This window comes from Meleagris gallopavo, chromosome 8 (assembly GCF_000146605.3).
Source record: "Meleagris gallopavo isolate NT-WF06-2002-E0010 breed Aviagen turkey brand Nicholas breeding stock chromosome 8, Turkey_5.1, whole genome shotgun sequence".
NCBI lineage: Eukaryota > Metazoa > Chordata > Aves > Galliformes > Phasianidae > Meleagris > Meleagris gallopavo.
This window is the reverse complement of record NC_015018.2, coordinates 31,606,765-31,621,581: the sequence shown is the minus strand read 5'-3', so window position 1 is coordinate 31,621,581 and position 14,817 is coordinate 31,606,765.

Genomic DNA, 14,817 nt, shown 5'->3' with positions numbered 1-14,817 from the left:
CTTCCACCTCAAGAACAAATTGATAAGGATGGAATTAAGTGCCTGGAGGCATTGCCATTGCCTAGTAGAGTGAATATTTACATGCAGCATAGCAGCATCTTGTTTATAGCTGGAAACACTGGCTCCTCAATTTGATCAGAAGAACATTTTGGTTTAGATAAACCTCTGGAGAGCTGGGCAGTAAGAAACCGGATGAGGTTCAACAAAAGCAAGTGTAGGGTCTTACACCTAGGGAGGAATAATTGCATGCACCAATACAGGCTGGGGGATGAGCTGCTGGAGAGGAGCTCTGCAGAGAGGGACCTGGGCGTCCTGGTGGACGACAGGTTGGCCATGAGCCAGCAGTGTGCCCTCGTGGCCAAAAAGGCCAATGGCATTCTGGGATGCATTAAGAAGAGCGTGGCCAGCAGGTCGAGGGAGGTGATCCTCCCCCTCTACTCTGCCCTGGTAAGGCCTCATCTGGAGTACTGTGTCCAGTTCTGGGCTCCCCAGTACAAAAAAGACAGGGATCTCTTGGAAAGAGTCCAGCGGAGGGCCACAAAGATGGTGAAGGGCCTGGAGCATCTCCCCTATGAAGAAAGGCTAAGTGAACTGGGTCTGTTTAGCCTTGAGAAAAGAAGACTGAGAGGGGACCTGATCCAGGTTTATAAATATCTGAGGTGTGGCGGCCATAGCGGTGAGGCCAGTCTCTTTTCAGTGGTACGTGGAGACAGGACGAGGGGAAACGGACATCAGCTGCAGCATAGGAAGTTTCGCACGAATGTGCGTAAGAACTTCTTCACGGTGAGGGTGACGGAGCACTGGAACAGGCTGCCCAGGGAGGTTGTGGAGTCTCCTTCTCTGGAGATATTCAAGTCTTGCCTGGACGCCTACCTGTGCGACCTGGTATAGGGAACCTGCTTTGGCAGGGGGGTTGGTCTCGATGATCTCTAGAGGTCCCTTCCAACCCCTACAATTCTGTGATTCTGTGATTCTGTGATTCTGTAAAGAGGAGAACAAATTTATGAAAAATGTAGTTTCAACACTGATGCTGTAGGAGGGACATGTGGAAAAAAAAAAAGCCCTTAAATTAATGCAAATGCATTGGAGCCGCTTTTGGATAAATTCTTCTATTTGGATGTTTACATTTAAGATACGACAAGCAAGCTATCAGGATGCATATGGCATTTTTCAAAATTATAGATACAATGGTACAAACTTAGCTCATAATGCAGCGAAAATATCAGCAGCCTCACGGGTCAGAAAGGAGGCAGTTCCTGCTTCTGGAGGAGGGCACAGCCCTACCAGCAGCAATGCAGCAAATCTACTGAGTGCTTTGGAAGTCTAAAAAGGCATCAAAAGGCATTTAGCCATGACTGCAATCTTAATGCTGCTGACAGGTCTTTTGTTTTATTTTGGTTTTTGATAACGTGGCATGAAAACTGAGATCAGGTGGTCCTAACCAGCTGACTGTGATTGCAAAGCAGTGTAAATCGTTAAGGATTTAAAGCAGACTTTCAGCTTGAAGAAATTGTCCTTGCTTGAACTACTACAGAACCACGTAATTATTTTAAGACAATTACTGCTACGAGAATAAGGGGAGTTGGAGGCAGAATGTTTTAAAGCAGAAGGGGAAAAGATATCTCCTGTCACTCTGGGCCACTACACCTTTACAATACCATAAATAGTTTATTAGAGTATAACTCATGCTCTCTTTATACGTATTGCTTATTCTTTACCAATGGTATTATTTCAGTGTTTTCTGTGTAAATGAGATGGAGATGACCTGTGGGGAAGAGGTTTTAGGTGTCTTGACTGCTTCATGTCAAGCAAGATCAGCCCACAGTGACAAAGCAGCTGTCTCCTCACAGACAGGAGTGTGTCTGGTGCAAGCAGGACATCCCACAGCTCTGCACTGCCTACCACTAATCACCTTTGCTAGGGCCAAAGTTACCCAGAGGAGGAGAAACTCCATAGCAAATATAAACAAATCCATTTTAATAGCTGGCAGATATTGTTAATTTAATTTTTTTCTTTTTTTTCATCCAGCTTCCAAACTCTGTATTGTGAAGTTGTCTTTCTGGACAGTGCTGAGGACAGCAGGAGTCTCTCACTCATTTGACCATGTGAGAGGATCACAAATCAAATGTAGATATGAACTAGATCTGGCAAATATTTGCCAAAATAGTTGAATATTTGTTTGGATTTTGAACAGAATTCACTTTGGCCTCATTCTCTCTTCTTTGGCACTCTTGCATGATGAGTCCTGAATTCTTACTATCTCTGGACATTTAGAAAAACAACCTTTAAAGTCATTGGCTTCAGCAGAAGCTACATTCTGTGTTTTCTTTGTTTGGATCAGAGGTGCTTGCCCAGGTGTATGGTAACTGCTGAGTCACAGCCTGTACCACTGATTGAGCACCTGGGGAAAGGACCTGGTCAGCCCTGGGAGCACAGGTGAAGGCAATTCAGCTGTGTGACCAGAAGGGATGGAGCCTGGCTGCACCTCTCTTAGACCCCATTTAAGGGCTGAGAGTCACCGGGGAAGGTTCTCTTCCTGGAGATCCCTTCTTGGTGAAGTTTTCTCATGTGAACCTAGAATCTTCTGATACAGGTGAGCAATCATCTTCCCTTCCTTTATAGTCCATTTTCATTATGCCAGTCTTTTTGTCATCACATCTCTGTTGTAATGCCTTTCCCATCATATTAACCTGTCTGATTGCTACACCAGGTCTCTGAAAGGAAGAGAGGGAAAAAGCAAATGCAGCACTTCTGGCTGACTGTAGCAATGTTAATGACTAAAAAGTTCATGTTGATCATTTTATCTCATAATCATAACGTAAGATTAATTTTAGGAAGAAAAAGGTATAGGGAAATACAGTTGGTCTTCCTTTTGCTGAATGTGAAGTTTTGGTGTGAATGGGGCAAAAGATCTAGTAGCAGGATGGAAATACCCCTGGGGAGGTGGGGTAAGGAGCAGCTATGTATTTATTAGTAGGTGTCAGTTGATGTGGCTTTAGCATAGAGCATCCAGCAGTTTTCTGAGCAGTTGAATGGCGAACAAAGGAGAGAAAGGAGAATGTCAGAACAGAAATCCTGGCCTATGTTTAATAACAGCATCCAATTGGGATGTAGTCTGTCTGTGGATTCTCTGCATTCAGGTAAGCTAAATCTGTCAAATATTGTATCAAATATTAGTTAGGGCAATGAGGAATTTATTCCAATCCTAAATAAGCACACGAAGCAACAGACAGACATTGTTTTGAAACATAGTTAACTGTCAAACTGTTGAAAGGTGAGCTCCCAATGAAGTCTGGTAAACATGCTTTCCTTTATCATTCTGGAGTAGCCAGATTCACAGTCCCAGATATGGTTTATCTTCCAAAGGACAGAAATTGGGGAAAAAGATATTTTACCACACATATCTTAAGGCTAACGAGCAAACTGTCATTGGGATTCAGATGCCATATCATCATTGGGTTGATCAGCCATAATGCGTTCAAGGCACAGCATTTTTTCTTGAGGTTGTATTAAATGTTAGAATAAGGACTCTCAGAATGGTTGAGGTTGGAAGGGGCCTCTGAAGGGCCTGACTAAGTAATGTGTTTGCATTGGCAAGATAAATGAGAGCATCAGCAAGTGTCAATGAACATAGTAATATAAGCTAATAATGAGGATGTTTGCATCCATACATGCACAGAGAGTCTGTGAATTGGACTTTATTCTGTACTAGTGGAACCTTCCTACATCATGTTTCTAAAGCAGGATTAAGTTGCTGTTATGGTTTCTGGTTGTAGCTATTTGATTACAAACTAACTCTGTCCTAACCAAAGCTGTCTTTAACACAAATGGTGTATTTGGTGTTCAAAGCTTTCCTCTGTTGTGAAGGGATCAAGTAACCAGCAAACCTCCATTTCATCATTCTGAGTATAGCCTGTACTATAGCAGGTTCTAAAATCTGCTCTAATGGCTATTGGAAGACAGCATAGTAGGGGGCATGTATGTTAAGTAATAGCTCAGGGGAGGCAAGATTATTGCTCTTAGAGCTATTTTTAAATTAACTTTTTAAAGTGTAGTGTTTGAGGAACTGCTCAATCCCTACCAGTACTGGACTACGTGTAAAGTCTTTCTGGCATCTATGATTATGTGAGAAAAATTATGTTAACGTCTTTCCTGGATATGTCTAATTGGGAATAAAAAAGCCAAAAGTGCCAACCTACTGATGTCTTCTAGGAGGTATTACAGGTTTCAAGTGCCAGTTTGAGTCAATACTCTCAGAAGCAATACTGTAAACTCAAGGGCTACAGCAGTAGTCATTGAGTTTACAGTATGCTGTAGCAGTTGATAATATTTCCTACACAAGCATTAAGCCACTGTTACAAATGATTTTGTGACCTCCTTGCCTTACCCCCTTACTTATCCTTATTATTAGATTTTTCTCCCATTTGCATTTCTTTCCCATGCTAAAGCTGTTATCTTAATTACCATAAGTCAGATGAGAAACACCTGCTCAGTATGCTGCTCCAAAGCAGAATAAATACCAAGAGTATTTGCTGGAAGTAGAATTAGGTGGATTTTAGGGTGGATGTGTGTGCTTAGTGTCTTTAGTAGAGTCTCTTGTGTAATTATCGTTGTTTAGGTGTTGGTAAGTCCTTTTTTTGAGTTGAGATACTTTCCTGTGAGGAACTTGAAATGCCAGAGAACAACAGAGACATCTGCTTTTACTTCGTTTCTTATTCAGAGGGAGCATTTCCTTTGCTATTTTTTTTAAATCATAAGATGAAGAAGACAAAGGATATCTTAAACATATTATTTAATAGTTACAGAAGTTAGTGCAGCTCTATAAGAACTAACAGTCAGTAGATCTCGCACTCCATTTAACTTTATGGTAATCCCAATTCTTTGATATTTCCCAATGATAGTGAGATTTCCAAAGCAATACTCTGAAGGCTGAAATGCTTTTTGGATCTTGGGGTTATGAAGAACCCCTGCAGAAAGCAGCCACCTCTTGCTATGAACTTTGGTGATCAGGTTCAGCAGGAGCAAGGAGCTGAGTGGTTTGGTAATTGTAGAGGGGCTGCAGCTGGGTTGCTGCTGGGTCAGGGTGCCTCCCTGGTGGGATTACTTCACTATGGTGTGGGAATACACCAAGTAAAGTGTAGTAGCAGCAATTCTGAGGAGTACTGGTGAGTGTGAGCTGTGTCTTGGGCTGAGGCTGTGTGAGGTTTCCAGAGATGCAGCTTAAAGCAGGGGAGCAGGTAAGGCTGCACCCAGGCCTGCTCCAGGAAGGGCTTCTGTTGAATTGTTTGCCTGGAGAAATGCTATGAGGAAGAGAAGGAAAACCTCTGTTTTCCTGGAGCAGCTGGCTGTTCTTTTTTTGGTTGCAGTTCTGCTTTTGTGCCTGCTCATGGCTGTGTGAGAAGTGCATCGGGAGCAGCTGTGTAAGCTGGGTGTACATCCCCATGGGCTGGAGGGTCTGCATGGCTGTGTTCCTCGCTCCGAGGATGATTCCGCAGTATGTGCTAGGATGCTGCAATATATGTTAGGCCTCTTCACCTGTACACTGAAATTGCACAGTGGCAAAAAAAATGTGGTGAAGAAGTAAAGGGGCTGAGCAAGGGGTATGTGCTGTGGCAAGGCATTGACTTGGCATGGGCTGTGGCTGTTGGCCCATGCTAACAGCAAGGGCCTCCATTTCCTGCAGTCACTCCAGCCTTGTGCTTTCTCCATGAGCTGATTTGTCTTTCTTGTCATTTTTGTTATTTCTTCTCTTTAACAGGGGAACAGACTTGCCCTTGTGGTCTGGAAGGTCAGGCACATGCTAGCTGCCTGTTGATGGGGATGAGAGCAGAGCAGCAGGCTGGAGGAGCTGCTTCGCACTGTGCCCTGAGGTGAGTGTCCATGGACCTCTGTGTGAATGTGCTGCGAGTCTCTGCATTGTCGGGGCAGTGCTTCAGCTCTTGAGAGCTCGGTCAGTGTTTGCATAGGGTGCTCCTTGTGCTGGCTGCCGGCCCAGTGCTGTGATGTTTTTTATCCCATGTTGCTCTGTTGGCACCAGGCAGGCGCTGGCAGTGGCTGTGTTTGGGGCACCGTGCAGCTGGGCTTCATGGCGCCTGTTGGGAAGGACCTTTGAAGTGTTGTGCAGAAGTGTTTGTTTCTGTGAAGTGTGAGATAGTGCTGAGGCCCTGGGCTGTCGATGGTAAAAATATGCACTTTGGGCTGTGGATGGTAAAAATTGTAACATTCGATAACTTCTTTTAATGGTGAAGTGATTGAACTCTCTCCTGCCAGTTCTTTCTCTGTCATGAAAACTTATGTATGATTTTCTTATGAAAGCTATATAAATATAGACCTTCTGTTGCATTGCAGTAGAGTTGCATTTCTAAGTGTGTATCAGTTTGTTCCTTTAGCTTACGCTGATGAAAAACTGACTTTTGAGCCTGATGGCCACTGAGGGCTGGGCACTGCGGCAGCTGTGTGCTCCTGCAGTGTCACCAAGGTGTTCTGGCTCCCTACAGGACAGTTCATTTGATCTGTTGCTGAGGAATGGACCTGTGAATTCTAATATTGCTGCATCACTCCAGCTAGTTAGCACTCACAAGTTAGGAGGCATTGGTTGGATTTGTTTGCTGAGTCAGATTTCTATCCATCTCTTTAATTTATGCTGCCTTCTGTTATAAGCTTATGACTATTTCTGTGATGTGCGCTTTCTAAGAATACATACAAATACTTGTTTTCACAAGTCAGTGTGTCTAGAGCATCCAAACATGAGAGTCATGTTAGACTTTATTTCTGTTGTAAGTGTTCTGCCAGCCTGATCCTGACTTTACTGTCTCGCTATATTCCAATTGCATTCCTATTCCAGCTCCTGTGCTGGGTTGGCTAGAAAAAAGAGGTACAGGGGCAGGGAGGATTGAGGGTGTATCTAGTATCTATCTGCAAAGAGCTTTGGTGGAATACTGTGAGCAGGGCAGTGCTGCTGCTCAGGCATGGGCAGGATGGCTTAATTGAGCCAGTTTTGCTTGTAGGTAGTGCTTGGAAAGCACAGGTCCTTGTTATGGAGGCAAGGGAGCAACACTGCTCGCAGAGCTGTCCTCTTGTGAGGAGCTACAGGCCAACACATCATTTGGCCCTGGGGGCTTTGCCAAAAAGGAACTCTCACAGGGCTTTGAAAGATCATCTCTGACTACCCACAGAGCTTGTAGGTGATTTTAATTAAATGTAATAAGCTCTGCTGTCATGTTGAAGGAAGATTAAGGGTGATCAAGCCATGCAAGAGCTGCCCCTGAGCTCCAGGGCTACTAGTGGGGCAGGTCCAAAATACCTCTGTAGTGCCTATAAGAGGTGCTTCTGCTGTCCCTGTGGAATGCTCTCTTCAATTCATGCTGTCTATGAGGTACATCAGAACTAAGAATTTAGTTCCTTGCTGAAGAACCCTGGTTTTAATCCTGTGCTTTCTTAAGTCTGTTTATTAATTGCATTTAAGTGCTGCTTTGTGAAATGCATGCTAAGTGAAGGAAGACATGCTGTTAAATAGGGCCATAAACCCTAACTTGTTTTATGATGGATCTTTCTCACAAATTATCAAGTAAACATGGAGTTCAGAGAATTAAAATAATGAGTCCAGTACACCCTGGTCAGTCCATGTAGCTTTGAACTGCACTTGGAGGAAGCTGCGTTCATTTTTTGAGGTCACAAATGGAGAAACAAATTTATGTTCTCTTTAAGACCAGTTGCTTTTCTGGCAGTCAACAAGACCCATGCAGTTGGTCATCTTGTCCCCGAAATCCATCCCTTAAATTGGAGGGATGCATACCATGCCACCATGTCGAGCTCATCTCTCAGCTTCTCATTGTATTGTGAAACTTGTGTGATCCTATTAAACCTAACAGGTCTGTTGAAATGCTCAACAAACAGTTATCAGTTATCTTATGTGCTTGGTTCACTGTGTAATTTGCTAATAATATTTTCAATACGTAGCCAGGGAAGTGAGTGGGACTGTCTGACCTCCTGACCTCACAGCTGTACTCAGTGAAATGTATAGTTCAATGATTTCTTTTATACAAACCTGTGTTTGGTTAATTTTTAAAATAATATTCTGAGTTTTCACAGGAGTGAGTTGGAGACGCAGTATGTTCCAAGTGGCAAGTTAGCAAGAAAGCCTTCTCAATTGAACTGAAAGAACTTTAATTTGACAGGACATAAATATTGTTTATGGCTCTCTGTCCTAATCAATGTGAACATGGTTAAATATGTTATTTGTAACTAAGCTTTGCTGTTCTTTGAGTAATATCCCATGAAATATAATAATATCCCATGAAATAGAGTTTCAGCATGTTGTAGTCTAATGTTCATTCTCAAATATTGAGAGGCTTGGATGATCTATTCTGAAATGAAAGTTCTTATTCTGTAATGAGGCATCGGGTCAGCTGACAAACGGTTCCTTTTGCATCTGAGTTATGCAGAATCACCTCAGTCCTGTTAGGGTTCTCTGAGAATTCCATTCTACTGAAAACTCTATATAATACTTCCACCTTTTTCTTGTTTTGCAACTTATCACTGAGAAGCACGACTGATAGTGTATATCAGATGTTGCTGCACTGGTGTGAGTGATGAGCAGTGAACAGGAGTGTAGGGAAGGTTTGTGTGTGTTGAAGTTGAATCCTTTTGAAAGGGCTTTGATTTTCGGCAGATACCTGGGGACCAAGACCGCAGTCTTAAGCAATATTAGGCAATGTCTTGGTCAGGTCCCCTGCCTATCTAGTCTGTGAGGTTTTGCCCAGTTGTCATGGCATTCACACAGGTTACTTCTGGGGCTCGGGAGAAATAAGGAATAAACCCAACGTCCCTATTCATATCTACTATTGTCATATGCTTGACATGTTTCTTTATGTAGTACCTAGTAAAATGAGACTTTACAAATTGTATGGGTACAAAAATTAGCATTAGTCAATAAATCATGCAAGAAATGTGGTATCTGTATACTTAATCTAAATTTGTTAACACTTGCAAGATAAAGTCATTTTGACACGATGCCGACACTTGAATCTGGAACACAGCTCAGAAGTTTGAGGTTTCTTCATCCAGCTGTGTACATGTGCCTTGTTATCTAATACTTTAATTGCTAACTAAACAGTGGGTAGTAGAGAATATACTGTTCTATGTCAATATTTAAGCAGGACTTTACTTATGGCTTAAGTTTATTCACCTTGGAGAGAGAACTTTTGCTTTGCTTCAATAATTGGGCAAAGAAAAAGCAGGGTTTCAACTTGCTTCTGTGGTCTGTAGTTAGTGTAGGCAAATAAAGTATGTGAGCTATTTCTGTCATCCGTGTCTTTCACATCTAGTGTTTTTGGAAAGCTCAGGAGCTGTTGAGACCTCTCAAACATCTGGGACCTTTCCCCTTTTCTTTTCCCTTCCCAATGGATGAGGCAAATTAAACTATCTGACTTGTTTGGACAAGTATTTGTTAGAAACTCCTAAAATTCTTCTGCAGTGGAAATTTGGAAGTGTCATTCTCTCAATTCACTTTGTGAAAAGCTAAAAAATGTGGATAGGGACATCTGTCCTGTCACTGTGAACCATAAAAAATTATTGCAATGACAATTAAGGAGAGGCTTTTAAGATTTGAGGCCTGCTATGTGCAGAGGCTCAGTTGGGATAGTTTTGCCTGGAATCTGTTCACATGTTAAAAAGAGTTATGTCCTTTTAATACCTTGCATTCACAAACCTGTGGTAGGATTAACAAACCAAATCTTGAAGTTGCATACTTTGATCATTTTTTCTGTGCTTCCTGAAAGCATCTCCTGAGCCAATCTTGCTTCCAACTTCCCTTTACATACATGGGTTCAAATTGCTGTATCTTCTTTTCAACAGTTTGTGTTATGTTGGGACGTGAAATAAATAGTGAAAAGAAATAGATTAAGGCAAAAAAAGGGATACTAAGCTCATAGTGCTTTTGTTTTATGAAAAAAGACAACACTGTAAGCCAAATGTAGGATACTTATAGCTATACTTTGCATTGCAGGACCATAGATACTAGGAATCAAGATGTCAGGCTGTTCCTTCTAATACAAGTCTCATTATTAGATGAGTAGCTTACAGCCATACAGATACAAAGTGGAAGAAGCGAGCAAAGCACACATACACCATAACTCAAAGCTACTTAAAGACAATTGAGGAGAGGAAGAAGAGGCAGCAAGCTTTGAGCAAAGAATGTTTTCTGTGCAGAAGAGTTGCACACATGCCATGCCTTTATAATCTCTGCTGAATCTGGCCGGGGGTTGTTCAGGAAGCTGACTAGAACTTGGGTCATCCGGGAGATCTACAGACAAGACCCTAACTAACTCTACTGAAGGGAAAAGGGAATGGCTGTTACCCAGTAGTGTCTGGGGTCTGCACTGCTGTTTCTGTTGCAGGAAAATATAAAGAAGTAGAGTCGAGCATTTGGGCTGTGCTTAGTAAGCGGGCCAACAGTTTTCAGGCTTTTACTCAGATGGATCTCAATTTTCTTTCAAGGTGAGTTTTGGAAGCATTTTAGTTAGTTTCAAGCTGTGGCAAATCCCATCCTGGCTGCTGTTTGTGAAATACTTTTCCTTCCATATCCGGTTTCTAATCCAGATTTTCCAGTAGCTCAGAGCAATTATTACTGACAAGTCCAATGCCAAAACACTACATTTAAATACGTAATTGTTTTATAGTCACTTCGGTTCTTCTGTGTTTCCAGTAGGAGTACTTATGAAAGGGCAGTATTTATTTTGCCAGGACACAATGTTATGGCATTATGTGCAAGGTAGTCACGTTATCTGCTCTGAGGATAAAAATGGATCCTGTAGTTCACTGCTGTTCAACCTGAATATGTAAAATGTTCCATCTTCTCTGTCTCTATATTTAGTTATATGCTAGACCAGCTAAAGTCTGAGATCCTTTTTATTATACTTAAAAACTGCATTTGGGATCTTTACAGTGTGTGTGTTTTTCTGAAGCTTTCTGGAAGAGCGTGAAGCAGAAAACTACTCTCTAAGATAGGCTGATGTTCTTTTATGATCGCTCTAACCTCTGGGGGGAGAAAATACCAAACATGGATTAGAATGACGAGTATGGGATGTCATCTAAAAGGATGAAATTAGAAAAAATATTTCCAGATGTGAAAGAATGAAATACATTGGGTTACAGAAAGCTTGAAACCCAACCAAATCCAGCCATGTTCTGTATCATGTCATATTCCTATAACATTAATTCTGAATGTATTCTTTTCTCCCAGTTTTGAGTATCAGCAGGTTGCAAAGAACCATGTGCCAGTTGTTCTCAATCATTCTTGTGATAATATTATCCCTGTAATGTGGTCAAAATAGAGTCTATATGCATGTATGAATATTTACATGACATATTCTCCTACGTATCCTCTTAGTAATGTTCTAAGAGTCTTTATAGTACTGCAAGGTATCTTCTTTCTTTTTCCAAATCTGAATGTAGTCTTAATAGGTGCAGAATTCTCTTCTCTGTGTTACAAACAATTCTTAGACAATTTATTCCAGATAATGGAATTTAAAACAAACGGTTTGACTTGCGAAGTCTATCATTTAGGGTCAAAATCATGCCAAACTTTGTGTTCCTTTGGGGCTTTAATCAGCCACTTTGGTATTTAATTGTTATTTTGGCAGACTAGAGGAAAGAAATTGGGATTTTTAAAATTTCGTATCAGAGTGAACTGAAAACAATTTGAGATAAAAGTTCTTTTTGACATAGAGCATCTCTGAGTGACAACTGTCAAACCTTCTTTGAAAATACCAGAAGTTTTTACTTATTTTTATAGCTTGTTAGGCTCCTTTATGATTTCAATGGCATGCTCCCACTTAGACTGCATCCAGCCTAACATCTCATCTACCAACTGTTTCGTCCCAATGGACCTGCTTCATGGATGGCTTTGTGGATCTTTGAAAAGTAACACACCCAGTATCCCCTTTGCCTAGCTAAATGCTCCTGTATGTCCCTACCCTGGGTTGTATTTCCTACAGCAGCCATGAGCGACAGTCTCGCTGACTTTGACCTCACTGCTTAGTATCACAGGTACAACCTTGGCCAAATGTATCGTTATCAAATATCTGTCCTCTGCTGATTCATCCACTAAAAAGCAACGGTATGGTTCTCAATCTAGAAGGTTGCTGTTTGTCATCAATATTCACTCTACTTTAAACATTTTTAAGTGTTGGAAACCTCAGAAGCCGCTATTCCAGTTGCTTATAATGTGTTCTTTGTTTTCTGCTTGGCTTATCTTTAGGCACAATACAATCTTAAGGAAGCACGCCCACTCTCTAATGTTTTCCTTGGGAGCCAGAAATGTGTGCTGCAGTGTATTTGTGCAGTTGCAAGTCAAAGAGAAGTGTATATTATGAAAGCAGGAGGTGTGGGGGATGGTAGTGGTGGGATGCAGGAAATTATATGTGGACTAAAAACATTTGAGACATTCTGATTCAAAAGCGTGCAGCTGAAGTAAAAAAAAAAAACAACTCAGCTAGCAAATGCAAAAATGCTGAGCTTCCCTTGTTTAATGGATGGCTTTTTAAGGCTGGTACACCTTGTGTTAGTACAGCCAGTCTGCTAAAATGATCAGCATTATAATCAGCAGCTAAAATGAAACTAACCATTGTTCAAATACTTTTGTAATGAGAGTATCTTGTTTACTTTAATGGCTTCCTTTCCTAACAGGCATGCTGTTTGTTCCAACCTGCAACGATTCTTCCTTTTCTGACGTTTCTAAAAGTGACTATTTCAGTTTCCTCAAATACTTGTTTTCTTTGAGATTGTTTTGAGAAGAATAGTTTAACTCCTAGATCTTATTTTAGCTAATGCTAAAAGACTTGGTGTGTAGAAGGCTTCATGCACGGCTGGTTTGGGAGATAAGTAGTTCAGATGTATGTGTATGAGGAGTAAAACTGTAAAAGCAAAGTATGATGTCTGATGATGCTGCAGGTATGAGGCACAGCAAGACTGTGCATCATGTCAATCACAGCTACATGTGGCAAATATGGGGTACTGTGGCCAAAACCCAACCTGAACGTGAATTCAAACTTATGCATATATGTGACCTCCAATGGTTCATCTGTGACGGGACAGCAGATATTAAGGTGTTATCACTGTGGGGGTATTCCCCTTCCCAGCCCTGAGGTGCTTACTGTTTGCTCTGAACGTCTCACTGCTCTTCAAAGCCACATGGGGCCAAGGTGGTGAAGAAAGTGATTGAAAATGCATGAATTTGAAGTCATGCAGTTGTTTTACATCCCTCTTTAAAACAAATGACAGCAGAAACCAAACTGAATTTTAGAATCACCATGCAAGAAACCTCAGTTCAGAATCCCATCAAATGTCACTGTGGTTTAATCTTAATGCTATTACAGTGAAATAGCTTGTGATTTTTGTTGATACTTGAAGGCAGACTTTCTTGGGTTCTACTCAGATGCTGCTGAAAATGCAATTGAAAACCTGATTTTTGGAAGACCTCTGATTTAACAGATATCATACAAATGATGTAAGGAGTTTTTCTCCAAATAAAGATCATAAGCTTTGATTTACGCTTAAATTTCTTAAAGCTGAATGCTGTTTATGAACAACTGCTGATGTCCTGCTCCATGTAAAGTGAAACAAGTTAGGTTCAAGGCTGTTTCTCTACTGAGTAAATAGGCATTAATATTTTACTGAGAGTTTTCAACTGAAAAGATGGGTCCCACTGTTCCTAAAGCAGCAGCATATGTATCTGAAATGTAATTCTTTGATATTAACAGCAACAAGTGTGGTCTAGTTGAGCATTTGTTACAATGAATGGAGAAATAAACAAGTAGTTCCCCCAAGATCTCTGTCCTATTTAGATCTGGAAGAAATATTCATTGACTAAATTAATCCATTTGACTGTTGTTATGGGAATGCTATTCTTCTATAGAGATTATATTTTCCTGAGAGGTAGCTTGTAACCAAGTAGTTCTTGAATTTAAGTAAAACAGGAAAAAAAACAAAACAAACTCTCTAATTGAGAGATTAAGCATTAAAAATAGCTTTCTTTAATCTCATTTTTATGCTAATTTAATATTTCCCTTTTTGTTCTAGCTTAAAAATCTTAGAGGAAAAATATGGTTTTCCTTGTATTTCTGATTCCTCATTTTTCCTGATCCTTTCTGGAGAGGGAAAGAAATAGCAGGAAAGAGAGAAAACCAGAAACAGAAAATAGGGAAAAATAACGTTGTTCGGAAGTTGAGCTGAAATATTTTGAGCAGAAATTGAAGTGTTTTGTTAAGTGAAGATGAAGGAAAAACTCCCACAAGTAGATCTTTAGGTGTTGGTCAACCTCTTCCTTCTGCAGCTCTGTATGCTATGAGTACAGCAGTGCTCTCTTATTTTCTTTCTGTCCTGGTACAGAAAAGCACTGCAAGACAGAACTTCCATTTGACCACCTCTTTTCTTTGAGCATATTCCTTTACTACTTATAACTCACACATAAATATTTCTAGAAGTGAAAATGTGAAAGACTGTGGGATGCTCCTGTCTGTGCACTGTCATGTACATTTGTGAAGAGTTTTAGGCTGGGACTACCACTACTTTGATGCTGTTTCCTAGCAGTTGGGTGGACTAAAATCTATACTGATAAAAAGTTGAAAGTAGTACTTTATTTTTCTGCATTTAAAAAAAACTTGGGTTGTAGGTATTCCCCCTACTCACGGACTTCTATCATCGCAGCTACAGCTTTTATATTCAATTTCCAGGTTTTCTTTTGTATGGCAGTGGAGGAGGACGTTTTCTTTTCCCCTTCCAACTCTTATTGCTAAGTATTATTTCGACTGATTTTTT